This window comes from Dasypus novemcinctus, chromosome 24 (genome assembly GCF_030445035.2).
Source record: "Dasypus novemcinctus isolate mDasNov1 chromosome 24, mDasNov1.1.hap2, whole genome shotgun sequence".
In the NCBI taxonomy this organism is placed as follows: Eukaryota; Metazoa; Chordata; class Mammalia; order Cingulata; family Dasypodidae; genus Dasypus; species Dasypus novemcinctus.
This window is the reverse complement of record NC_080696.1, coordinates 24,824,742-24,851,958: the sequence shown is the minus strand read 5'-3', so window position 1 is coordinate 24,851,958 and position 27,217 is coordinate 24,824,742. Positions and strand designations below refer to the sequence as shown.

The 27,217-nt window shown below is 42.1% G+C and overlaps 1 protein-coding gene across 11 annotated transcripts in view; it reads left to right on the top strand.

The window, feature by feature from the left end:
• Positions 1-13,011: 13,011 nt before the first annotated feature.
• NINL (ninein like) overlaps positions 13,012-27,217 on the top strand; it is a 235,660-nt gene continuing 221,454 nt past the window's right edge. For 3 of the 11 annotated variants that reach the window (XM_058286804.2, XM_058286802.2, XM_058286799.2), the window contains exon 1: positions 13,030-13,174. The gene's annotated coding sequence lies outside the window, so the exon portion shown is untranslated. Of the gene's footprint in view, positions 13,175-27,217 lie in introns of all 11 variants that reach the window. The other 8 variants (XM_071211601.1, XM_071211597.1, XM_058286791.1 and 5 more) reach the window with 7 other exon arrangements.

Here is a 27,217-nt window from a genome sequence, read left to right as displayed (position 1 = left end):
GAGTATCCCCCATGTAGGAGTGTCCCACACAGAAGAAGTGCACCCTGCAAGGAGAGTTGCCCTGCACAAAAAAAGTGCAGGCCACCCAGCAGTGGCACCACACACACGGAGAGCTGACACAGCAAGATGATGCAACAAAAATAAAGCAACAGTTTCCCAGTGCTGCATGACAAGAATGCAAGCAGACACAGAAGAACACACAGTGAATAGATGCAGAGAGCAAACAAGAGGGGAGAAGGGGAGAGAAAAAAATAAAATAAATCTTAAAAAAAACAAATAGTGCTGGGAGAACTGGATAGCTATATGCAAAAGATTAAAGTGGACCCTTACCTCACCCATATACAAAAATTAAGTCAAAATATAACAAAGACCTGAACATAAGAACTAAAAACATAAATCTCCTAGAAGAAAACATAAGAAAAATCTTCACGATGTTGTGTTAAGCAATGGCTTCTTAGACTTTACATCAAGCAACAAAAGAAAAGTAGGTAAATGGGACTACATCTACATTTAAAACTTTTGTGAATAAAAGGACTTTATCAAAAAAGTAAAGGACAACCCACAGATTGGGATAAAATTTGTGGAGACCATATATCTGATAATGGCTTAATATCCAGAATTTATAGTGAACGCCTGCAACTGAAGAACAAAAAGAGACAGGACCCTATTTTAAAATGGGGAAAAGACTTGAATAGACATTTCTCCAAAGAAGATATACAAATGGTTAAGAAGCACATGAAAAGATGATAAAATTCATTAGCTATCACGGAAAAGTAAGTCAAAACCACAGATATACCATCTTGCATCCACAAGAGTTGCTACTATCCAAAAACAGAAAATAATGAGTACTGGAGAGGATGTGAAGAAATAGGAACACTTGTACCCCAAAGAATTGAAAGCAGGGACTCAAACAGACATTTGCACCCTGATGTTCACAGCAACATTATTCATATGTTTCAAAAGGTAGAAGCAACCTAAATGTCCATCAACAGATGAGTGGATAAACAAAATATGGTACACACATGAAATGGAATATTATTCTACTATAAAAAGGAATGAAGTACTAATACATGCTATAACATGGATGAATCATGACATCATGTTAAGTGAAATAAACTAGACACAAAGGGGCAAACACTGTATGATCTCACTTGTATGAATTAGGCAGCATCAGCATATTCATGACATCAGAAACTAGAATACAGGTCACCAGGGGCAAAGTGGGGAAGGGAAATGGGGAATAAATGGAGTTTTGGTGTGGGATGATGCAAAAGTTTTGGCAATGGACGGTAGTGATAGAGGCACAACTTATGTGCATGTAATTAAACACTACTGAATTGTATATTTGAAAAGGGATGAACAGTTGTATATAAGTTACTGCACACACACAAAATTTGTACAACTGCACAACATAATGTAAACAGTGTGCTAAATTTAATAGCATAATTATAATTATATAATAATATTGTTTCATGAATTGTAACAAAGATGCCACACTAATGTGAAATGTTAATAATAGAGAAAACTGTATGTATGAGAGGGGGTTATATGGGAATGCTGACTTTCTGCATGATGTTTCTGTAAATTTACAACTGCTCTAAAAAGAAAAAGAAAGTGGTCCATACACACAATGGAATATTATTCTGCCGTAAGAAGGTATGAATTTCTGAGACATGGTGCAACATGGATGAACCTTGAAAACATTATCCTGAGTGAAATAAGTAAGACAAATAAGGATAACTATTGTAATATTTCATGTATTTGAATTATCTAGAAATTGAAATTCATAGAGAGAGAAAGTTAAATTAGAAGTTACCAAGGAATAGGGGCATGGGGGACCAGGGAGTTGTTACTTTGTAGGTTTAAAGCATTGGTAAATTTTGGAAATTTTTAAAGAAAAAAAATTTTAAAAGTAGTCTACCCCAAAAAAATATTTCTTCAATCTTTCCAAAGTTGCTTTTGGGGACCAATATTCTTATATCACACGATTCTTCTCAAAGAAGACTATTAATGCAATGAGTACCCTCCAGCCTTCAGGGCCCTTATCCTTGCACCAACATTTCACCTACAAAATCTCTAGGCGGTAAAAAGCTGGATAAAGGAAAAAACTCACAATGTGATATCAGTTTACACCCAGTAGGTTGAGTATATTAACAAATAAAATTATTATTAATTTTATTAATTAAACAGAAAATAACAAGTGTCGGCAAGGATACAGAGCAATAGGAGCACTTGTACATTGGGGGTGGGCATGTATAGTGGTGCAGCCACTATGGAAAACAATTGGCATTTCCTCAAATAATTAACATAAAATTACCACATTACCTGGCAAATGCAATTCTAAGTATATACCCCAAAGAGTTAAAAATGGGTACACGAATGTTTATGGCAGCATTGTTCACATTAGCCAAAAGGTGGAAACCATCTATGCACCCATCAACAGAAGAATGGATAAACAAAATGTGGTCTGTATAAACACAATAGAATATTATTCAGCCATTAAAAGTAATGAAGTTCTGAAACACTCTACAACATAAATGAGCCTTGAAAAGTCAGATACAAAGAGACAAATATTATATATTATTCCACTTACATGAAATAAAATTCATAGAGATCAAAGTAGATTAGAGATTACCAGGGACTGTGGGGGAGAGGGAAATGGGTCGTTACTACCACATGGGTACAGAGTTCCTGTTTTGGGAGATGAAAAAGTTTTGGTAACAGATGGTAGTGAAGGGTAGCAAAACATGAATATAATCAATATCACTGAATTGTGCACTTTAAAATAATTGAAATGGGAAAATTTATGATATATACATCTGTTGCTACAATAACTTTTTTTAAAAAGTTAACTACAAGGGTACACAACTTTTTAAAAATTTTTATATTTTTTAAATAATGTTTTTGACATATAGTTCTCAAACCTTATAATTCAAACATTTTAAGTGTACAATTCAAAGTTTTTTAGTATTTTTTTTGCTTGTTGTCTGCTTATTGTTTTTGCTCTTTGTCTGTTTGTTTTTCTTTAGAAGGCACCAGGACTTCCTAAAGACCTCCCATGTGGGAGGCAGGCACTCAACTGCTTGAGCCATATCTGCTCCCTGCCACAAGAACATTTTTAAAAATAAAATTAAAGGTAAACAACCAGGATATCAAGGACCCAATACGGAAAGCAGACTGTGCCAAATGAATCTAACTGTACAATAAATGTGTGATATGACCTCATTGAAGGGGATGGGCAAAAGGAACTGAGCTCAGTAACTTTAACAACTAGTAATTTGACTGGAATCTGTAAGGCTAAAAAACCATACATAAATTATCTACTCTAGACTGTAAATTTGCTTCTCATAGGGGCATGGATTAATAATTTTGAAAATAGTTTACATTTATAATAGGGTTGAACAAATGTATAAATAAAGGGTGGATAACAGGGTAGGTTTTTCAAAGAAAAATGTCACAAAGAAGAAAGGGGAAGAATGCTAGAATGAACCGTGTGGTGCTGCATTTAAGTTGGCGACATTAGTATGAACTATATTTAGTTTAATAGGTTGATAGGTGTGACAATTTGAAGCTTTAGGTGGATCCCAGAAAAGATCATGTTCTTAAAGTTAATTCATTCCTGTTGGTGTGGGACCCTTTGATTGGAATGGATGCAACTGGGGGAACTTTGATTAGATTGCTTCAGTGAGGCATGACCCAGGGTGGATCTTGGTCCTCTTGCTGGAGTATTTTATAAACAGAGGACTGAAAGAAACAAACACATAGGAAAAAGCAGCAGAGACAGAGAAACTCTAAGAGGCTAAAAGAGATGTCCTGGAGGTCAGAGGCTGGAATCAATGGAGCATGGAAGCATGGAAAGTGGGCCCTGAGAAGCTAAGAGAGGGGCTTGAGAAGAGGGGAGAGATGAGCCATATGCCTTATCACCCACAGCTAAGGTAAGGGAGAGAGTACATCTGGAGGAGAATGCAGAAACCCAGACTGGCAGAACTGCCATGGTGTCTTGCCTTATGGCAGGTGTCCATGATCACCAGAGATAACATCTCTGATGATACCTTGATTTGGACCTTTTCACAGCCTCAGAACTATAAGTTTTAACCTAATAAATTCCCATTATAATAGCCAAATCACTTCTGATATATTTCTTCCAGAATCTTTTAGCAAATGAAAACAATCGGCAAGTAGGCAGGCATAAAGACAGATAGGTAGTTAGATAAATAGTTGATTGGTGGGCAGGTAGATAAATGGATGGATAGATAGATAATAATTATTAAGATCAATGTATGTATGCATAGGTTAATGTACATACATATACTTCCTGAGTCTGTCCACTGTGAGGGCCTAGAAGCAGTGACACCCCAATAGCAATGAGCACAACCTCACCCAGCGCTTTGTCTTTAAATACATTTTTCCAATGAAAGGAACCAGGAGGGTTCCTTGAAGACATGGCTGATTCTAGGACAGGAGCAGGAAAAATACAAGATGAGCCTGGAATATCTTGAAGTGGCAGAAAGTAAGGAAGTGTTCCAAAAACAAAGGAAGGGGCATGTCAAATGGTCACAGAAGCCAGTCTGAGAAAGCTTCCAATGGTCAAAGCTGGAACAATTTGAGCAATACAATAACATAGCATTGTATTATAACCCAAAGTATAAGATAAATAAACATGAATTCCATACTGATATAAGTGATTGAATAAATAAACAAATGTGAGAAAAGAGACAAATATTTCTTATAAAGATTTCTAAATAATAATTGTAGGCACACACACCCCAGGAAGTAGAAATTAATCCTCCCCATTGTGTATATGGGCTAGATATATTAAATTTCTTCCAAAGAACAGAGTTTTGAAAGGGAAGATTGTAACTTCATAGTGAGGAAATTTGGCAGACATAACCTCATCCAAGTAATTGAGGTTAATATCACCCATGATGTCATGTAGATATCAGGTACCTGCCCCCGCCAATATGTTGTGATGAGAATGGTACTTTACATCTGTTCATTCTTTCCAAAAACCCATAACCCTAGTCTAATCATGAAGAAAACATGATATACCCTAAATTAGAGACATTCTATGGAATATATGACCACTGTGCTGCAAAACTGTCGAGGTAGTAAAAAAACAAAAAACAAAAAAACCCCCGAGAAATTGCCACAGACCATAGAAAACAATGTGAAATTCTGGGTGGGATCTGGGAAGAGAAAAGGACTTTAATGGAAAAAGCTGGTAAAATCCAAATGAAGTGGTTAATTTTCTGTTCTGATCATTGTACTATGGTGTCTAGTTATTTGGTCAAGCAAGCACTGGCCTGATTGTTACCATGAGAGATTTTGTAGACTTAAATCATTTGTCAGTTGATTGCATCTATGGCTCATTATATCAACTAAGGAGGTTGCCTTCAACAATGAGAAGTCTCATCCAGTCTGTTGAAGGCTTTAAAAGATGTGATGGTATCAGCCAGCCAGAAGGAAAAATTTCCATCTCTCTATCAGCTAGCCAGCTTCTCCTGGAGAATTCATTGAAAACCTTCTAAAGAGTTCCCAGCTTGCAGTCTGCCTTATGGAATTTGGACTTGCCTATTCACACAGTCACATAGTCACATGAGCCAATTCCTATTTTTAAAATTTCATTATATATCTATCTATCTTATCAATTGTTTCCTTAAATAACCCTGACTAATATAGATCGTGGTGCTGTTCTTGAGAAACAGAATCTTAAGAATGAGATTTTTTAGTGGGTTCTGGGTTTTGGGAATTAGTTCTCTAATTTTAGATTCAAAGGCACTAATAACTGTATTTCCAACAATTAAAATGGCACTGATAGTCTATGGTGTGATTTGGCAATAGAGATATGAAAATATCACCACTGGATACTCAAATGCTTATAAGAGGCAAGGCCCTGGATGAGAGTTTTTTGACACCTTAAAAGAGTTTTTTTTGAGTTATAAAGTATAATTATGTTGTCTGATTATTCCTAAATAGGTTGGATACAGTTGTAAGAGAAAGGGATGAACTCAAAACTTCAAATTCCAACTTAAAGCACCACATGAAGGGCATGAAAGTTTCTATGTGTGCCCTGAAAGAAAATCTTATTTCATGTAGCTGCAGTCTTGCAATTTCTCAAAACCAGACCCAGAGTTTCATTGTGTAAGTGACTGAATTATGACATAAATTGAATTCCCTGTGCTGTTAAAGTGAGGACATTGATTGGAAAGTAATGCGTTCCTGGAAAATTGGAATGGGCACATTTGGGTTGATAATAATAATGGTGGGGACAAGGAAACTCTAGATTCTGATGAGTCTTTGCCAGATAAGCCTGTAACCGTCTGCCCTGAGGAATCAGCCATCCAACATCCACCTGAAGAGATTAACCCTGCTCTGTCTGATCAACCTGTAAATACCTGCCCTGAGGAAACAGCCTTCAGGTCTCCTTCTGAAGAGATTAATCCTGTTTCGCCAGATGAAAACTGCAATGAAATATCCTGAAGTAGTTGGCTTGTAAGACACTTCTAATTCTTCTCATGAACCACCCATTCCCCACCCCCCACCCCCCCCACACACACACTCACACCTCTCCTTTCTTCAAGACCTGTAATAAACTGAAGTCCTAACAGGCCCTAAAAGGTGATATTCAAGTAATGACCCATGAAGAGGTATGCTACACTCCAAAAGTACTGCATGATTTTTCCAAATTTATACAGAAATCAAGGGAATATGTGTGGGAATAGATACTAAGGGTATGGGATAATTGTGGAAGGCACATAAAGTTGGATCTGCTGATTTTATTGATATGAGCCCACTAAGCAGAGATTCCGGACACACTGTTGAAGCTTGATGGGTTAGAAAGGGCTATAACAAAATGTGGGAGGTGTGGGGAGCAGAGCATATGAGAATCTCCTACATTTTATATGTGGCATGTGCATAATCTAAGTAACTTTTAAAAAATACAATAAATAACATTTTAAAAAGGCTATAACCCTTATTCAGGTGGTTAGCTGAAGCATGGAACAAAAGGTGGCCTACATTGCCTGACTTGAAATGCCAGAACTGCCCTGGTATAATGTAGATGAGGGGATCCAAAGGTTTAGAGAGATTAGAATTGTTAGCACAACACCCTGCATCTGGGCTTCTAGGTTCTTGGCTGTGATGCATTAAAGAATTTAAGAACATGCCAAAGGGTAGGCGAAAGAGTAAAAACTTTATTAAGGAACAGAAAAACTAGAAATGAGGTAAGTACACAACCCGAGACATGGGTTGTGGGCACGATACGGGATGAGACACACACATGGGGCCCCAGGTTGGGCCTTTTCAAAGCCTTTCCTCCTCCCGATCCTAATGTTGGGGAAGGGCCCCAGCTGTTTGCTGTTCTGATTGGTTGCTCCACCTGCTAGCTCTCAGGGGGCCAATGGGGAGGCCTGTTGTTTGGAGTCATCTGGGGCTTCCCCTTGACCACAGAAAGAGTTCCAAATGGGATTGCATGGCCAGGGTCTAGGTGGGCTCTTTCTGGCTTTATTCTTTGTAGCAGAGGGTTTCTGGGTGGGGTCTCAAGGCCATGTTCTCTGCCTGGTTCCATTTGTGACTTGTTTTCCCTTTTCCCTAAACTAATCTTCCTCAGACTGTTAGAGTGGATTTATCACATAAGGCCTGCTCACCCACCCCAGGAATGTCAGAGAACGCATCTTTCACCAGGACTGTGAGGAAAACACTTGTGACACTAACTCCATCATCCCAGAAGAGCTCTGTGACTGCTCTCCTCTGTAGGTCAGCTATTACTGTGGAACCTGCTGTCACTGAACTGGTATCCTTAAATATGCTGAGGATGATCAGGTCCAAGTTGGCAGAAACCCATGGTGGTAGGAATTGGAGGGCATGGCTCAACAACATAGACTGCACTTACCAAGGTTGGCCTGGCTATAGCCATTCATGAGTGCCCAAGCTACCAGCAACAGCCCAATATGGCAGTATTTCCCCAAGAAAATCTGGTGGCAGGTTGGTTACATTGAACCACTTCCGTCATGGAAGGGGCAGCATTTTGTTCTAACTGGACTGGACACATACTCTGTATATGGGTTTGCTTTCCCTGCACACAATGCTTCTGCCAAAACTACCATCTGTGGCCTTACAAAATGCCTTATCCACCATCATGGTATTCCATACAGCAATCAAGGAACCCACTTCACAGCGTGGGCACACACTGGTTTTACCATGTTCCCATAATCCTGAAGCAGTTGGACTGATAGAAAGACGGAATGACCTTTTGAAGACCAATTATGGTGTCAATTGGGCTACAGTACCTTGTAGGGTTGGGACAATGTTCTCCAGGAGGATGTGTAAGCTCTAAACCAGCATCCATTCTATAGTGCTGTTTCTTCCATAGCCAGGATTTGCCACCCTGGTTCAGTTTGGTCACCTTAACTAATACCATCTTCCAACATCCTAGTTTCTAATGTGTTCACTTCCAGAGGATTTTGGGTTAGGACTTGAACATGTCTTCATGGGGGACACAATTGAATCCATAGCACCTAGTAGGGCAAAACTTTTTTTTTTTTTTAAGATTTTTATTATTTATTTATTCCCACCCCCTCCCCACCCATTGTTTGCACTTGCTGTGTCTATTCATTGTCTGCTCGTTTTCTTTTTTGGAGGCACCAGATCCAAACCTGGTACCTTCCATGTGAAAGGGAGGCACCTAATCGCTTGAGCCACCTCCACTCCCTGCTTTGTTGTGTCTTATTGTATTTTCCTCCTTGTGTCTCTCTGTTGCATCATCTTGTTGCATCAGCTCACTGCACCAGCCCACCACATCAGCTCATTGTCACGCTAAGTCTTCTTTAAGAGGCACCAAGAACCAAACTGGGACCTCCCTTGTGGTAGGTGGGAGCTCAATTGCTTGAGTTACATCCGCTTCTCTTACCCTCATTTTTGAAGGACAGTTTTGCCAGATACAGAATTCTTGGTTGGCAGTTTTTCTCTTTCAGTACCTCATCCAAATGTGTCTTTCATTCCCATAAGGTCTGTTACTTTTCTTTGCATTCTTTCAAATTGTTCTTTATGCTTTCCCAGTGTATTCCTTTGTTTATTTATTTATTTATAAAGATTTATTTATTTATCTCCTCCCCTCCTCCATTGTCTGCTCTCTGTCTGTTCACTGTGTGTTCTTCTGTGTCTGCTTGTATTCTTATTAGGTGGCTCCAGGAACCGATCCTGAGACCTTCCAGAGTGGGAAAGAGGCAATCATTCTCTTGCACTGCCTCAGCTCCCTGGTCTGCTGTATCTTATACTATCTCTCCTGTCTGTCTCTTTTTGTTGTGTCATCTTGTTGCACCAGCTCTCTGCATGGGCCAGCACTCCTGCACAGGGCAGCACTTCTGCGTGGGGCAGTACTCCATGCAGGCCAGCTCTCTGCATGGGCCAGCTCACCACACAGGTCAGCTTGCCTTCACCTGGAGGTCCTGGGTATTGAACCCTACCTCCTATATGGTAGATGGGAGCCCAATTGCTTGAGCCACATCTGCTTCCCTCCCAGTATATTCTTAATATTCTTTATTTCTTTAGTCATATTTTTCTTTAAATTCATTGAAGTAATTTAGGAGAGTTTTGTGATTATCAATCATTAATTGTCTTAAATCCTGTATCTCCTCAGGATATTTGATCTGTTCTTTTGGTTGAGCCATCTCTTCCTGTTTCCTAGTATGGCTTGTAAGTTTTTGCTGGTGTCTAGGCATCTGAATATGTTGGTGAATTTACTCTGATGACTAGTTTCTCTATCTTGCCTATTGTTTTTTGTTTTCACAGCTCTTCTTTGATATTTGGTCAACTTATTCTGTCTTTAAAATTACGCAACTTAAGTTTTCAAAATCAGGCTAGGAACTTACTAGTGGGGCACAGATGTTCTCCCACAGATTGGATACAGAGAGAGCAGTTTTTGTTCATGCAGTTTCTAGACCCACCAACAGACAGCACTAGTCAATGCACCTTTCCACGGAGGTGTTTCAGTCTTGGCTCTTCTGTGTTCTTGTGTTGAATTTCCAGATTGGAGATTTGAAGCAGGCTTTGCTGACCAAACTCACTGAAGAAAAGCACCCTGACTTCCCTTCCCTTTCCCCTTGAAACATAAGATGTCTAATCCCCCCTCACTTAGCTACAGTGAGCGAGGTGTTTTACCCAGCTTAATATTTTGAGGGTGGGGCAGGGGAGCCCTTCTCCACTGCATCAGAGCTTGGTAACTACGTTGGTCATTTGGGCTTGTCTCTCTGTCCCTCACCATCCTGAGAGCTGTATAGCTCTGTCCTGGTCTGCAGACCCCCAATTCAGATCCTTCAGTCAGCATTTGGCTCTTTCTCCGTTGTTTTTGTGAGAATATTCAGCTCTGCCTGCTGGTTCATCGCCATCTTCCCACAATCCTCCTCATTTCTCAATAAACTCTTTACTCCTTTGCATACCTTATGATGTATGCTTAAAATTCCTTTATGTGGGAAACGGACTTTGGCCCAGTGGTTAGGGCGTCCATCTACCATATGGGAGGTCCGCGGTTCAGACCCCGGGCTTCCTTGACCCGTGTGGAGCTGGCCCATGCGCAGTGCTGATGCGCGCAAGGAGGGCCGTGCCACGCAGGGGTGTCCCCCGCGTGGGGGGGCCCCACGCGCAGGGAGTGCGCCCGTGAGGAAAGCCGCCCAGCGTGAAGGGAAGGTGCAGCCTGCCCAGGAATGGCGCCGCCCACACTTCCCGAGCCGCTGACAACAACAGAAGCGGACAAAGAAACAAGACGCAGCAAAAAGACACAGAGGACAGACAACCAGGGGAGGGGGGGAATTAAATAAATAGATAAAATCTTTAAAAAAAAAAAAAAATTCCTTTATGTGACATAGCTAGGAACCTAGATACCAGCTCCAATAACAAGGTGATGTTTCAGTTTGAGACGTAACTGGCTGAGTATGAGCTATTTGTGGGACATAGAACTGGAATATCCAGTTGGCAGCTGAATGTTTGGACTTGAAGAGAGACAGAGTGAGACCTAGACTGGAAATACTGATGTCTTTGAAATCGGCACATGGTGGGTAGTTTTGACAGGGCACAGGAGGGATGGAATTGCCCAGAAGACAGGGAAAGCCAGTGGAGGGTCAGGTCTAGAACCATGGAAATGAAAATACTTGAAGAAGGGGAAAGAAAGGGAGCCTTGAGGACTAGTCAGAGAAGCCAGGAGTGGCAAGAGGATGGGGTCAAGGGCCACAAGTGGAGCCGTGAATGAGGCAGAGGTCAGCAGTGGTGACTGGAGCTGGGAGCCAAGAAGGTAATGAATGGACATAGGGCCCTGGGTCTGGTGCCTGGGAGGTCAGGGGAGTCAGTGAAGGGAGTGGCTTTCCTGAAGCATGAGGAGGCCGGAGATGAGCAGATGGGGCATGATGAAGAATGAGCCAGAGAGAAATGAGACTTGGGGAGCAGACGTGATGTTTTTGGAAGTAAGGACCAGGGTCCTTACTAGGGGAGGACTAGAGCTGCTCATGCCTGTCAATGTGTGGAGCAGAAGGGATGATGTGACAGGGTTTTGATGGATTTGAAGGAATTAGAGGCCCTGAGTGTGGAGGGGAGATGGAAGGGGGTGTTGCTCTGAGTCTAGGCTCAGTGGCCAGGCAGCTTGGGGTCCAGCATGGGGTGTAGGTTCTGGGGCAGAGCCCAGGTGGGGCTCTGTCTGGCATTTGGGAGCTGTGGGATGTCAGTATGTTCATTTTTCTCCTCCATAAAACGAGGATGGTCAAATAGGCCCAGGGTTGTGGTGTGGGTTAAAGTGAGGCAATGTGTAGAAAGAACACAGCCCAGTTAGTAATTATGGTTGGTCAGCCATAAAACTTGGAGCCATCCTTGACTTCATTCTCTCTCCCCCACAACCCGCATCCAATCTAGAAGCACATCCAGCTTGCTCGACCCCCCCTCCCCCAATATCACATCGCATGTCCCAAATCTGCCCACTCTTAGCACCGCCTTCATCCTGGTCCAAGCCACGGGCCTCTCAGCCTGGCTGTTTTGGTCGGTTGCTTCTAATGCTCTCCACACGCCTCCCTTTGCTCTCCCCGTTTTACTCTCAACCCAGGGCTGAGAGATTTTGTAAAACAAAGCAAAACACAACACAACACTGTTCCTTTTGCGAGAAGCCGAGACCTTACAAAGCTCAGTTAGACACTTCCTCCCCCCTTCCCTACCCTACGCTTATCTCTCACTTCTTTCCAATCTCACCACTCACCACCCTTCTCTCCCCTGTTCACCTTTCTGGCCACAGTGGAACTCACCAGGCATCCTCCAGTCTCGGAGTCTTTGTCCTGGCTGTTCCCTCCTCTGGAATACTCTTGCCTAAATTGTCACCTTCTCTGGTGACCCCGCCTCTGACCAAAGTCCCACATTCCCCATCCCCTCTCCTGCTTTGTTTCTTTCTGCTTAGCATTGATCACTATCTACCCTTTCTGTGTATTTATATAAGTTTTTAAACTGTCATCCGGCGTGTAACTCCACGACGGCAGGAACTTCTTGCACCCTATTGTCACAGCTGTACTTCCAGCTTCCGGGCCAAAGCCTCGCCCCAGTAGGTGCTCAATAAACATTTGATTGAATATATGATGGAAAAGTGGAGTAACCGGAAGGTGTAGGTGTCCCGATTTCCTCAACAGAAGTCTGGGGGATTCGCCCTGCCTGGCCCACCTCCCGACGTTTTCCGAAGAGGACGCTGGGCCGAGACTGTACGGCCCAATCCCAACGCGCTTCACGGAGTTTACCAGCACCAGCGAGGCCAGCGCCTGCGGCCGCCAGGGGGAGGCAGGTAAACATCAGAAGCCCCCAGTACCCGCCCCTCTCATCTTAGCCCAAACCTCAGAGCCTGCTTCCCTCCGCCCCCACCCTGAGCCTGCCAGCTCCCGGGGCTCGGCCCGCCCATCCCGGGCCCGCCCCCTCGGCCCCAGGCCCGCCCCCTCGGCCCCGGACACGCCCTCCCCCCTCGGGGTCTGCCCGCCCGCCGGGCGTCGGGAGGGCGGAGGGGGCGGTGCCTGGGTGCCGGGGAGAGCCCAGCGGCGCGGCCGCAGACACAAAGAGCGGCGGGCGAGAGGCAGGGTGGGAGCCCCGAGCCCACCTGGCGACCCCGGCCCCGGCCCCGGCCCCGAGTGCGCTACAAAGAACGGAGCCGCCCATTCCGCAGGTGAGTCGGGCGGGGCGGGGCGAGGCTGCGGGGTGGGGGGCCCGGGCCGTCCCTCCCGCGCACACGCGGAGGGCCGGGTACCCAGCCTTGGCTACGCGCCCCTGTGGAGGAGAGGGCGCACATCCCCCTGCATCTGTGTCCCAGGGAGTCGGCCTGTGGGGCAAAGTGTCCGGGACACAGGGCCTTGGAGCCGGGCTCGTTGGGGGTGGCACTCAGCGGCGCCCCTAGACTCCCTCTCCCTGGTCCCTTCTTCGTTCACCTCCACCCCTCCGTGCCCCAGCGACCCTGGAGGTGTCCGCACGTTCCATTCCCCACCGCGCGGCGAAGGGGACTTTGCGTCTGGGGGCCAGAGTTTTGACAAGTCTGACGTAGTGTCACCTTCCAGGGCTGGGAGATCTTTTTAAAAGTCCCCCCTCCCCCGTACGGGACTGCAGCTGGTGGGCCAAACATTGAAGCATCTTAAGGTAGCGGCCGCTTGAGTGTCCCCTTGGACTAGAGCTTGCGGTTTTACAGACCGTTTTGCTAAGGTGGACGTTAAATAACTGGCGTGCCTCCGGCAGTAGGGTCGGGGCCAGTCGTTTCTTTTAAATGGTGGCGAACCTTTGTGACTGCGGTGCCCACTTCCTCCCAGATGCGCTGGCTCTTTGGCTGTTTGTCCCACATCTGCCCAGCACATTCTACTTTGTCACCTATAAAAGGTGAGGATTCATTCCTCTGAGAAGGTGCTAATGTTGTTACTCCACAGAATTATCTCCTAAACACTTGAGGTATAGGATTTATCCACTTCCTTTCGTTGTGTTCGAATTTTGCATTTGGGAATGTTATTTGAAATGAGGACACTGAGCTGTGGGATGGAGAAGTTTGTTGCGAATTGTATCTGCTCTACTAACTGTTCTCCAGAGCTGCCCTTCCCTCCCATCAACCTGTTCAGTCGCAAATCACAGGAGGGAAACAAAACAAAACTATTTTTCATTGGGGTGCGTCTAACCTCCTTGGGTATTTCAACTCACAAATCCTGCCCTGGTATTAATGCCACATTGTTACAAACTCAGTGGAGGGCTGTGTGTTGGCACAGGTTGGAGATAAAGAAGGCTTTCTGCACTGCCAGACTTAGGTCAAGCTATAGAAGGAGGGAGGGGGTCCAGAGAAAAAACCCTGAAGCCAGAGGGGCGTTGGAGAAGAACTCATCCTCTCCTCTCTGTCCTCTAGGGGGAGGACAGTCAAATGACACATTCAAGGTCAGCGCTGTCCATAGGAGGAGGGGCGACCAGTGATTGCAGTTTTCTTCTTTGAGGGCTTTTGCTGTGGTTCATTGAACTTGCAATGCTTTTAAAGGCAGGGGTTAAAAATAATATTAAAACTACCTGTTAGTCAGAACAAAACATTTGTTGAACTTAGCTCCTGATTTTTATACTCCCAGACCCATTAATATTGAAGCTAGTTCCATCCAGGTGTTCACATCATAATTGCCTCCCCCATCCCCAAAGAAAAGCCTTGGTGACTTTTCTTTTTATTCACTAAGTCAGCAACCTAGCAGTTTTCTGCACTGTGTGCAAAAGAGAGGATGTCCATATAGAAAAATGCTAGAGCTTTTTGAGAAGCAGTTTCCTTTCCCAAACTGTCCCTGTTCTGTTTGACTTGCACCTCTTTAGTGGCTTAAACTATTACAGATTGAATTGGGCTATGTTGGCAGATAAAAGTGGGAAGTGTGTATGTGTTTTTCTTTTATTTTTTTAAAGATTTATTTATTTATTTCCGCTCCCCGCCCCAGTTGTCTGTTCTGTGTGTCTATTTGCTGTGTGTTCTTCTTTGTTCGCTTCTGTTGTTGTCAGCGGCACGGGAATCTGTGTTTCTTTTTGTTGTGCCATCTTGTTGTGTCAGCTCTCCGTGTGGGCGGGGCCATTCCTGGGTAGGCTGAACTTTCTTTCGTGCTGGGCAGCTCTCCTTATGGGGCGCACTCCTTGTGCGTGGGGCTCCCCTACATGGGGACACCCCTATGTGTCACGGCACTCCTTGCGCGCGTCAGCACTGCACGTGGGCCAGCTCCACACGGGTCAAGGAGGCCTGGGGTTTGAACCGTGGACCTCCCATGTCGTAGATGGACGCCCTAACCACTGGGCCAAGTCCACTTCCCATGTATGTGTTTTTATATAGTTCAGAATTTTAAGAAGTTAAAAGGGTAATAGCTTTTTTTTTTTTTTTTGAGAATGAGAAGATAGCAAGTCTTCTCCAAAGAACTTGAATGTCGGATAACATTTAGCACTGTCTTGAGAGAATGAGAAGATCCTCACCTTTTATGGCAAATAACTTTAGATGCTGGTAGGTAGATGCTGCTTCTTTTCTTTGAAAATGGCACTTGTAGCATTTGAGATTTGGGAGAATGAGTATATATTCTTTCTACCTTGGACATTTGCCTTTGGATCTTTCCACAAGCCCTTGCTGCTAGATATCTTTCCTTCCCTGACTAAAGAAAGATCTGGAAGCAGAAGGCTAAAATAGGAATAGTGTCCTGGTCTCACACCTTCTGGAAGTTTCAAAGAAGGAGTCAGGGGTGTGATCTGGGCTGCTGATTGGAAGGGCCTTTGCCCACTATCCTGGAAGGGTGTCTCCAGCTCCACGTTCACTTGACTTCCCAGCTTCTTGGTCATTCATTTGAGAGGCAGCAGCTGGGACTGACCAGACTTTAGGTTTGGGCTTAGGTTAGTTCGTGGCCTCAAGCACAAATTAGAAATTCAGGCTCATAGCCAGAGATTTAGTTAATCACAAGCAGGAGGCCCAAACTCTGGTTAGACTCTACCTGGAGTTCTTTGGAGGGTGGTGATAGCAGGCAGCTTTCCTTTCCTCATCCTTGAATAACCTTGAGCCTCCCGGTAAGCATTCTTCAACAAATAATTGACAGTCCTGTTATTTGTGACTGTGGGATGGAGAGTCTTTTGGAATCTGTCTCGTGTTGTTACCCTGTTTCTTATTTTTTATTTTTGTCCTGTTACTCTCTTTTGACTGAAGTCAGACCTGCATCCGGTGCCACTAGGCTGCACTTTTCTTTCAGACTTGATTTTTCTTCCTTGAGGACTTTTGGAGGGATAATGGTGAATCCTACCATGTGATCCTTCTCCTTTCTTAAAGATTGGTGATCATCTCCCTTGAGTTAAAAATCATTTGTTGGGTTCTCATATAAACCATATGAACTGTATCCAGTATATACCATGGACCAGGGCAGAATTTGTTAGAATGCACATTCTCAGGCCTCCACAGACCTGCTCAGTCAGAAAGCTTGGGGGTGGGACAGGCCCTCTGCATGTTAATAAGCCTCTAGAGGCTTCTGATGTGCCCAGATTTGAGAAGCACTGGTATATGCCAGTTTTTGTGCACTGACTTATTTCGTACCTCAGGAGAGGAAGCTGGCAACCCCTTTTGTGATATGACAAGTCCTTTATAAGTAGTACCTTATTTGGGGATCATCTTTGGTTAATAAGTTAAGATTGTGGTGTGTTGAGTTTCTCAAAATAGTCATTATCACCTCTATTGTTATTTTTATTTTAGTTTTGTTATTGTTATTTTACTGGTAAAGATCTGAGGGAACTCATTCTTCAAAATCTCTAGGGGTTTCAGGTTCCAGTGAAGAATTTTACCTTTGTAGATGTGCATCAGGTAGGATGTTTCTAGCTGCCAGTGATGGAAAACCCAGCTCCGTGTGGCCTAAACAGATAGGAAGGTCTGTCTGTCTTCAGAGGATCCATCTCATCCACTGTGCTGAAGTCTGTCAGCGTGTGAGTTTTCCACCATATTTTACTGCCTCAGAGTGACCAGGTCATTTCTTTTCTTTTTTTTTAAATACCATTTTATTGTAGTATATCATTCATACAATTATACAATTGTAAACAATAATTGTATAGTAAAAGTTGTAAACTTACAAAACTAACATGAATATCATCATATAGTACTCCCATACATCACCCCACCACCACCACCATACATTGTTGTAAAACATTTGCTACAAACTATGAAATAGCAACATCAGAATATTACCAGTAACTATAGCCCATATCTTACATTTGGTGTATTTTTCCCCTGACCAGGTCATTTCTTTACCTTAAAAAGAAATTTGAGTTTTTAGCATTGATAAAAAGCTGTGACTTGGGTAATCCTGCCTGGACATTCTAAGTGAGAGGGCAATATGGTCACTGTTAAGTCAAATTCCATTTTTAAGCAGGAGTATCCATGCCAGTGTATTGTGCTTTGCTTCTTTTGGGCTTTGTGTGTCTGATGCTGGGATTGAGAATGTGACAAACACAGGAACAGGTAGCTCGTCCCTGTGGGGGGTGGACTCCCTTTGAGCTCCATTCACCCTGGACACTTCTATAGTCTCCTGAAGAAGGCTTTAAACAATAAACGTAAGAACTGACCTTAAACAACACAGTAAAATGTTCACTGATTTAGAGTTTTAGTTAAAAGAGCACAGGCTTTTTAGTAAAAAGTTATAAGTAATTTTTAAAAAACAGCCAAGGTGGTGTGCTCAATCTAGACTTTCAGGTATAGGTTGTCACAACCCCAGGACCAGTTCAGTGGAGCTAGCTAGAGCATCTTTACCTGCCCTGAACTCAGGTGGCCTGAGGAGGAGGTGGTGGGACTGTCTACCCACATGGCCTCCCGAATTCCAGCTACATTGATGAAAGGGAACAAAAGTTTGCTGCCTCACCAGTCCACCAGTCTCTTAGAAGAGCACAAAGAACCTTGAGGCAAGGAGACAACTCCTACACAGTCCGGGAATGTGTATCTATGTGGACTGGACAATAAAATGGAAAACTCTCTGTCCCTTTGATAACAGCTTTGTCCATGAGAAGAACGCGGGGAGGGAGGTGGCTCTGCGTTTTCCCCTAGGGTGGTTCCTAAGGGCAGACTGCCACAGCCCTCTGAGGCACCCATTCCCTAAGGATGAAGCAAAGGTGAGTGCTGGGCATAAGGGCTCCCCTGAACCAGGCCTGGAGAGAGGCAGTGTACCCCATGTCTAAGCCATTGATAGCCTGTTCTTAGTTCTGGTAGCACTTATACAGAAACTTTCTCAAAAAAGATGTTTGGGGGGATGGGGGGAAAGGTGTCCTAACTAAAACCGCAAAGACCTTCCCCTGTGTAATTCAAGACTTGTCCTGGCCCCACCCTGTGGCAGAGGGATAAGAAATAGATTATAGTTTATGCTGCTTTGGCATCTTTGAAATTGAACAATTCTTTTTCAATTAAAAATTTACTTTTTTAATATCAATCTTATTTGTTACTCAGTTAACACAATCACTACAATAACAATAATGTGCTTTAGTCAGTTGTTATGCTCCCTCCTTATTTTGTTCGTTCCACAGTCTTGATGGATTTGGAACAATATCTCCTCTGCTTCACGCTGAAAAGGGATATAGATATGGGACAGAGGAATGGAATTGTTTTGGAAATTGAGCAATTCTTGATACATTTTCTATTCTTTTTGAATTTCTATTTTTTTCAAATTGTACACAAAATTATTTTTGGGTTTTACTATGTCACAGTCTCATAATTCACATTCACATACAATGTGACTGCTGTGCTATGGACTCCATCTTAACCCAGTGATCAAAGTCAGTGTCACTGGTAAGGAGATGTGGCGGTCCTTCTGATAAGATGCACCCAGAAGGATACAAACTCACTCTGGGGGTATTCCTGCCATAGCCTGAATCTAATCGTGCAGGAACATCTAGCTCCATTTGCGAGACAGTCTACAGAACAACAGTCTTGGCATCAGTGGCTTCTTGGATTGGGTGAAATGTGGTATTTCCCCTGGCTTTGTTCTCTGCAAATGTGGGAAAAGAAGCTGGACTTTGGTGGCTTAGAATGATGGTACCATCTTTCAGTTCCTCATGCTCTGCCTCCTGCTCATTTCCACCTCTGTGCCTCATAGACATATTCCTGGCTGGCTTCCTATCTTCACCCGTACCCCACCCCAAACTGCTCTTCCCCTGTGCCCCTGGCTCAGGGAGCAGAAACCTGTGTCTTAGCCACTACTGGCTGCTGATTGGCCACATGGAGAGCTTAAGGAGCTCTCAGGAAGGGGAGACCCAGAGTTCCCCTAACACTGGATTTGCCTAAAGGATCTGGTGCTGGGTATCCGGCCCTCACCCAGTCGTCACTCCTTGGTACAGATACTAGTTTTAGTTCTGCCTATTTCTTGCTGTATCTTTGGGATCCAAAGGCCTGTGCCTCATTTTTCCTGTCTGTCAAATGAGACTAGTTTTCCTAGTCAGTTAAGGTAACAGACGAGGCAATTTAATAAAAATCTGAGACTTAAAATAGCAGGAACTTCTGAAGTCTTTTATACTAGAATCCTTAAGATCAGGGATTTGCATTATGCAGACAATGTTCTGATCTCAGGTCCTGAATGCAGACACGTATGTTGCAGGACTTAGCTTTCTTATACTGGAACCGTTTCCAGAGTGGGTCAGGGTAGGGTTAATTTTACTGGATGCTGGCAGGGACTTTTTTCTTGACTACCAGGACTAGGCAGTGGAATTTCTAGAATTCCTAGTGGCCTGATGCAATGATTCCTCTCCACCCTGGTCTCTGCAGCTTTGGAAAGTTGTGGCAGTATGTCAAGGCTCGTTAGAATTTGAGCCCCATTTGTGTCAGATTTAGATAAAGTGAGATCTTAAGTCCTTTTAGTTTACAGTAATCCTATTTGAGGAGAAACTTTGCTTCAGTCCAGGATTTTAACAGTTTTAGTTTATTTTGCTTGGCATGGACTTTAAGTATAATCACAATAACAAAATACAGTGATTTCCCCACCACCTGGCTCCTTTCCTTGGCTCGCCACATTTTAACTGCCTTTAAGACATTAGCTCCTACACTCTGGTTTATTGGACTTACCCCACTCAGCTAACATGGAGGTGGAGAAGGTCAACCACCACACTAGGGAGCCAAGAGTGCCTACAATTGTAAGCAGGAGAATTGCATCCATCATCCATGTGGAATCTAAGCCCCCTCTAGATATAGATGTGGAGTGGACACAACTATTCCAGGGTCCACAGGATGGGGAAATAGAGTATGGATTAGAGTAGACTTACTGATATTCTATTCATGAGCTGTTGTGATTAGTAATCAAAGAAAATGTAGCATTGATGTGGAGAAAGTGGCCATGGTAGCTGCTGAGGGTAGGGAGTGGGAAGAAGAGATGTGATGTGGGGGCATTTTCAGGACTTGGAGTTGTCCTGGGTGGTACTGCAGGAACAGTTACTGGACATTGTATGTCCTCCCATGGACCACTGGGTGGACTGGGGGAGAGTGTAAACTATAATGTGGAGCATTGACCATGTGGTGCAGCAGTGCTCAGAGATGTATTCACCAAGTGCAATGAATGTCCCGTGATGATAGAGGAGGTTGTTGTTATGGGGGGAGAAGTGGGGTGAGGGGGGTGGGGGGTATATGGGGACCTCATATTTTTTTAATGTAACATTAAAAAAAAAAAAGACACACACAAAGACATTAGCTCTTGGCTATTTTGAATCTGCTTTTAGAACCATTGTTGTTGGTGTTGATGCTGACCTTCACAGCAGACTCATTCTTTTAAAAAAAATAGCAACCTGCAGTTTTAGTCCTCTCTTCAATTCTGTGAACTTCTACATATGCATAGAGAGCAAAGATCAACAGTGTTTGTGTGGTGTGCCTTCTTTAGGCTCCTAATGGTATAGCTGGATTTCAGAAATGAACATTGGAATAATTATGAGAAGGAAGTGGATTGGTCTTCAGATTTTCTAGCATAGCTTTTATAGTCTGCCTTATTTTATTCTCTCATTTTCTTTATAGTCAGACGAGAAAAAAAAAGATTACGCCTTGGTTCTGGTGAAGAAAAAGTGTCTCACTGTTTTATGACAGATGTGTAGAATGGATTAGGAAATAGAATGTTTGGTTGACATACTGCTTTTTAATTTGGGGTCTTTTACGTTAATGCTCTTTCCTTTATAATTTAGATTTACTAATATGGATTCTTGGATGACTTTAGGACTTTCCAGTTTGGTTTAGAGCTGGAAGAGATGTTTTGCCATATATTCTGCATATCAGACTCCAGCACTTAGTTCATGGAAAAAAAAGTTGTTTTTTTTTAATATTCAAAACTACTTTATGTTTGTGTGCTGTTAGGGCACAGTGTTTGTAGTCAGGAGGCCATATGAAAAGGTTGGTCATTCCAGTTCCAGAGCTAGACCTCAATATGAGCCTTAAGTTCACTTACCAGCTCTGTGACCTCTGACAAATTATTTAACCTCTCTGTGCCTCAGTTTCCTCACCTGTAAAATGGGGATACTAATGGCACCTGCCTCCCAGGGCTAAATGAGATAATTATATACAGCGCTTAGAAATGTCTCCAGGGTAGGTCATTAGCTCTGTATTATCAAGGTTTATTTAGGGAAAGCAGAGTCCCTATTGAGTGGTCAGATATAGATGCATATCTCCAGTAGCTCTGACTGTCCACACAAGTCCTTGCTGGTCCCAGGCCTGAGTGTTGTAAATGACTTACAGAGTCCTTTTTATTATTCTACCTTAACCTTTAAGATCACTTCACTGAAATAAAATAAATCACAATTATCACACAAAAAGAAACCACTCAAAACAGCAAAGTATGCAAACATGTTGAAAAATTGTAAACGTAGATGACTTCACAGCCGAGAACGTATTAACGGAGCTCATACTATCTCCCTCCAGGTTCTGTCATTTCCTCCAGGGTGCACGTGTGTGTTTTGTGGAGTTGAAACCTGTTTGTGTGCTAGGTCCTGTTTGAAAAAAATGGGAAGCCATTCCTAAGTTGTTTTCCTTAATGATTGCCACGACTATACCAATTAAACATTTGCTTAATTTTATGTTGAAAAACAAAATTATCCCCTTAGGTAATGCTTAAGTTATGTGGGGCATCTCTCAGCCTTTTTTTCTAGATATCCTGACAACATTTTTCTTCTTGTAGGGAGACCTCCCTTCCCTCCCCCTTCCCCCACCCAGGCAAGCAGCAGCATCCACATTAGACTGCCTTTCTTGTCTGTACTTGCTAATAATGCATGAATGAGGAACTTTCACAGAAACACATACTTGTTTTAAGAGCAGTTTTCATTTTTTTTCAGGATAGTAACATTCAGTCATCCAGAATCACCACACATTTTGGAAAAGAAGCACATTAGTGTTTATGTGGAATTCCTTCTAGAATTTTCTACCTTTGATAGAAAACCAAGTGCTTCAGCTAGCTGCCAAAGGTTAGGTGGTTCTGTGAGCAATCACAATATTTATATAAAGATGAGGGTACTGGAGGCTCATTTGTGCGGAGCCTAACTTGTTATCCAGCAGCGTTCAGGCCAGGGGTACTTTTCAAGTCTTTGCTTGTCCTGCCTCCCTGCTTGCTCTCAGCATGAACTCTTGCTGCCTTCTTCAAAGAGAAGAATCTAGGTTACTAGTCCTCGACTTCTTCGTCATCTCGCGAAACGTTATCTGCACCACGGCCTCCCAGGAGGAGGTGACCCAGCCGTCTTCCTTTACTAGAGGCTGGTCCTGTCCTCACGGTCCCGTCCTCGTGTTCTGAGTTTGTATTGTGGTGCTTGGAGAGGAGCCCTAACACCACTGCTTCTCAGATGGAGTATAATGGAGATGCCCCTTGAGAAAACAATGATCACAGATCCTCAGAGGTAAACTTAAATTGTTTTCTTTAATACAACTAGGTGAAAACTCATTTAGCTTTAATAAAACTGTACAGGATAATTTATTGAAATTTAAAATGCATTTATTCTGTTTATTCCCATTCCAAGAAGGCAGCCTGGCCTATGTGTTCCCTTGCCTTCAGGAGGATTTATGTTACAAGACTGAAGGCAGAAGCTTCTGGAAGATGACCTCCCTCTCCTAAAAAAAAAATTGCTTTCATTACAGTTAACTTGGATGTGCATATGTATGTGCAATTAACATAAGAGTTTCAGCACACATATAGATTTGTGTAATTACCACCACAATCAGAATACAGAACAGTTCCAATGTATAAATAACTCTCCCCTGCTGCTTTTTTGTCATCAAACTAACCCCTAACTCCTGACCACTACTGATCTGTTCTCTGTCCGGGTAATTTTACCTTTTCTAGTATGCTATATAAGTAGAATTTTTTTTTTTCCTCTTTAAAAAATATTTTTTTCAGAACATATATGTATATATATAATATAAAATTTCCCATTTTAACCACTTCCTTTTTTTTTCAAAGATTTTCATCTTTATTTTTTTCAATTTCTCTTCTCTTGCTTCCCCCCGTCCCCCCAGTTGTCTGCTCTCTGTGTCCATTCGCTGTATGTTCTTCTGTGTCTGCTTGTATTCTTGTCAACAGCACTAGGAATCTGTATCTCTTTTTTGTTGCTCCATCTTGCTGCATCAGCTTTCCATGTGTGTGGCACCACTCCTGGGCAGGCTGCACTTTTTTCACGTGGGGTGGCTCTCTTTACATGGCTTACTCCTTGTGCGTGGGACTCCCCTACGCAGGGTCACTCTTATGTGACACGGCACTCCTTGCACGTGGGACTCCCCATGCGGGGGACACCCCTGCATGGCACGGTACTCCTTGCACGCATCAGCATTGTGCATGGGCCAGCTCACCACATGGGTCCAGAGGCCCTGGGTTTGAACCCTGGACCTCCCATGTGGTAGGCGGACACTCTTATCAGTTGAGCCAAATCTGCTTCCCTTAACCACTTTCAAGTATGCAATTCATTGGTGTTAATTATATTCACGATATTGTGTTACCATCACCACCATCCATTATCAAAACTTTCATATCACCTGAATCCATATAAATGGAATCTTACAATATGTTACCTTTCCAAATGGGCCACTTTGACTCAGTATTCGTCCATATTGTTGTGTGTATTAATATTTAGTTCACTTTTTTTTTAAAGCATTTTATTGAGATGTATTCACACACCATGCAATCCATGCAAAGTGTATAATCATTGGCTTTTAGTATATTCACAGTGTTGTGCATTCATCACCAGAAAATTTAGGACAATTTCATTACCTCAAGAAGAAAAATTTCACAACCCATAGCAGTCACTTCTCAATCCTTCTATCTTCCCCAGTCTTACATAACTACTAATCTAATTCTATCAATATAAATTAATTTATATTAACATATTATATAAATGGAATCATATGTCATACTTTGTGTCTGGTTTCTTCCACTTTTTTGTTTTTGTTTTTCTTTGCCTGATATTAACATACGTTTGTTCAGTTTCAGAGAAAATCAGTCTTATATATGTAATGTTACCCATATTCATATTTTACAAGAAGTTTTACTATGCTATACATCTCATGTTACATATTTAGGATTTCCTTGTAGTAATATACATAACCTTAGACTTTATCTTTCAACCACTGTCATACCCATATGAAAGCACTGCTAGTTACAAACACTATTCATTTCCAAAGAGTACCAATCAACTTTTTACCAATTCTGTATGGGTTAACCCTCAGCTTTCCATTTTCCAACCTCATTCTATTTTCTGGTGACCTATATTCAAGTTATTAACTCCCTCATTTTATACAGTATATTTAGTTCCTAAGAATGCAATCATACAGTATTTGTTCTTTTGGGTCTGGCTTGCTTCACTCGACAAAATGTCCTCCATTTTGGAATGCATAATACTCCATCGTGTGTATATATCATAGTTTGTTTATCCCTTCATCAGTTGATGGACACCTACGTTGTTTCCATCTTTTAGCAATCATGAATCATGCCTCTATGAACTTCAGTGTGCAGATGTCTGTTCATGTCACTGTTCTCAGTTCTGCCGGGTATATACTGAGTAATGATATTGCCAGGTCACATGGCAAGTTTATATTCAACTTCTTTAGGAACTGCCAAACAGTCCTCCACAGTGGCTGTACAATTCTACATTTCCACCAACAGAGAATAAGTGTTCCTGTCTCTCCACATTCTCTCCAACACTTGTAGTTCTTTGTCTTTTTAATAGTGGCCATTCTGATAGGTATGAAATGATATCTCATTGTAGTTTTGATTTGCATTTCCCTAATAACTATTGATATTGAATGTTTTTTCATGTGTTTTTTTGCCATTGGTATTTCTTCTTTGGACAAATGTCTATTCTAGTTTTTGCTGATTTTTTAATTGGTTTGTTTGTCTTTTTATTGTTGAGTTGTTGCATATCTTTACAGATCATGGATATTAAATCCTTATTGGATATGTGATTTCCAAATATTTTCTCCCATTGAGTTGACTCCCTTTCACCCTTTTGACAAAGTCATGTGAGGTGCAAGTGTTTTTAATTTTGAGGAGGTCCCATTTATCTATTTTTTTCTTTTGCTTGTGCTTTGATGTAAGGTCCAAGAAAGCACCATCTACCACAAGGTCTTTAAGATGCTTCCCTACATTTTTTTTCTGGTGGCTTTTATGGTCCTGGCTTTTATATTTACATCTTTGATCCCTTTTGAGTTGATTCTTGTATAGAGAGATATGGGTCCTCTTTCATTCTTTCGGTTATGGCTATCCAGTTTTCCCAGCACCATTTGTTGAAGAGACTGTTTAGTTCTAGTATTGTGGACTTGGTAGATTTGTCAAAAACCAGTTGGCCATGGAGGTGGGGGTCTATTTCTGGATTCTCAACTCTATTCCACTGATTAACGTGGCTATCTGTATGCCAACAGCATGCTGCTTTGACCACTGTAGTTTTATAATATGTTTCAATGTCAGGAAGTAAGAGCCCTGCTATATTGCTCTTCTTTTTTTTAGTATTTTTTTGGCTATTTGGGTGCCCTTTCCCTTCCAAATAAATTTGGTGATTTCCTTTTCTCTTTCTGTAAAGTAGGCTGTTGAAATTTTGATTGTTGTTGCATTGAATCTATAAATCAGTTTGGGTAGGATTGACATCTTCGTCATATTTAGTCTTCCAATCCGTGAACATGAAATATCTTTCCATTTGTTTAGGTCTTTTTTGATTTCTTTTAGCTGAGTTTTGTAGTTTTCTGAATATAGGTCCTTACCTCTTTGGTTAAATTGATTCTTAGGTATTTGAGTCTTTTTGTTGCTATTGTAAATAGAATTTTCCCCCGATTTCTCCTCAGATTGTTCAGTACTAGTGTACAGAAACATTACTTATTTTTCAGTGTTTATCTTGTATCCTGCCAGCTTGCTAAACTCATTTATCAGCTCAAGTAGCTTTGTTGTAGACATTTTGGAATTTTCTAAATATAGGTTCATATCATCTGTGAAGAGTGAGTTTTACTTCCTCATTTCCTATGTGGATGACTTTTATTTTAATTTTTCTTGTCTAATTGTGCTAGCACAATGCTGAATAACAGTGGTTACAGTGGGCATTCTTATCTTGTTCCCAATCTTAGAGAGAAACCGTTCAACCTTTCCCCATCGAATATGATGTTGGCTGTCAGTTTTTCATATATGCCTTTTATCATGTTGAGGAATTTTCCTTCTATTTCTATCTTTCAAAGTGTTTTTTATCAAAAAGGATGCTGGATTTTGTCAAATGCCATTTCTACATCAATTGAGATGATCTTGTGGGTTTTTTTCCCTTTAATTTGTGAAAGTGGTGTATTGTGTTCATTGATTTTCTTGTTTTGAACCACCCTTGCATACCAGGAGTAAATCCCAATTGGTTGTGATATATAATTCTTTTATATGTTATTGGAATCTATTTGCAAATGTTTTGTTGAGAATTTTTGCATCTATGCTCATTAAAGAGCATAATTTTCTTATATTATCTTTATATGGCTTTGGTATTAGGGTGCTGTTGGCTTCATAAAATGTGTTTAAATTTTTTTGGTAGAGTTTAAACAGGATTGATGTTAATTCTTCTTTAAATGCTTGGTAAGATTCACCTGTGAAGCCATCTGATCCTGGACTTTTCTTTGTTGGGAGATTTTTGATGACTGGTCCAATTTCTTTAAATGTGATTAGTTTCTTGAGTTCCTGTGTTTTTTGAAGACCCAATGTAGATTGTGAATTTCTAGATATTTGCCTATTTCATCTATGTTGTCTACTCT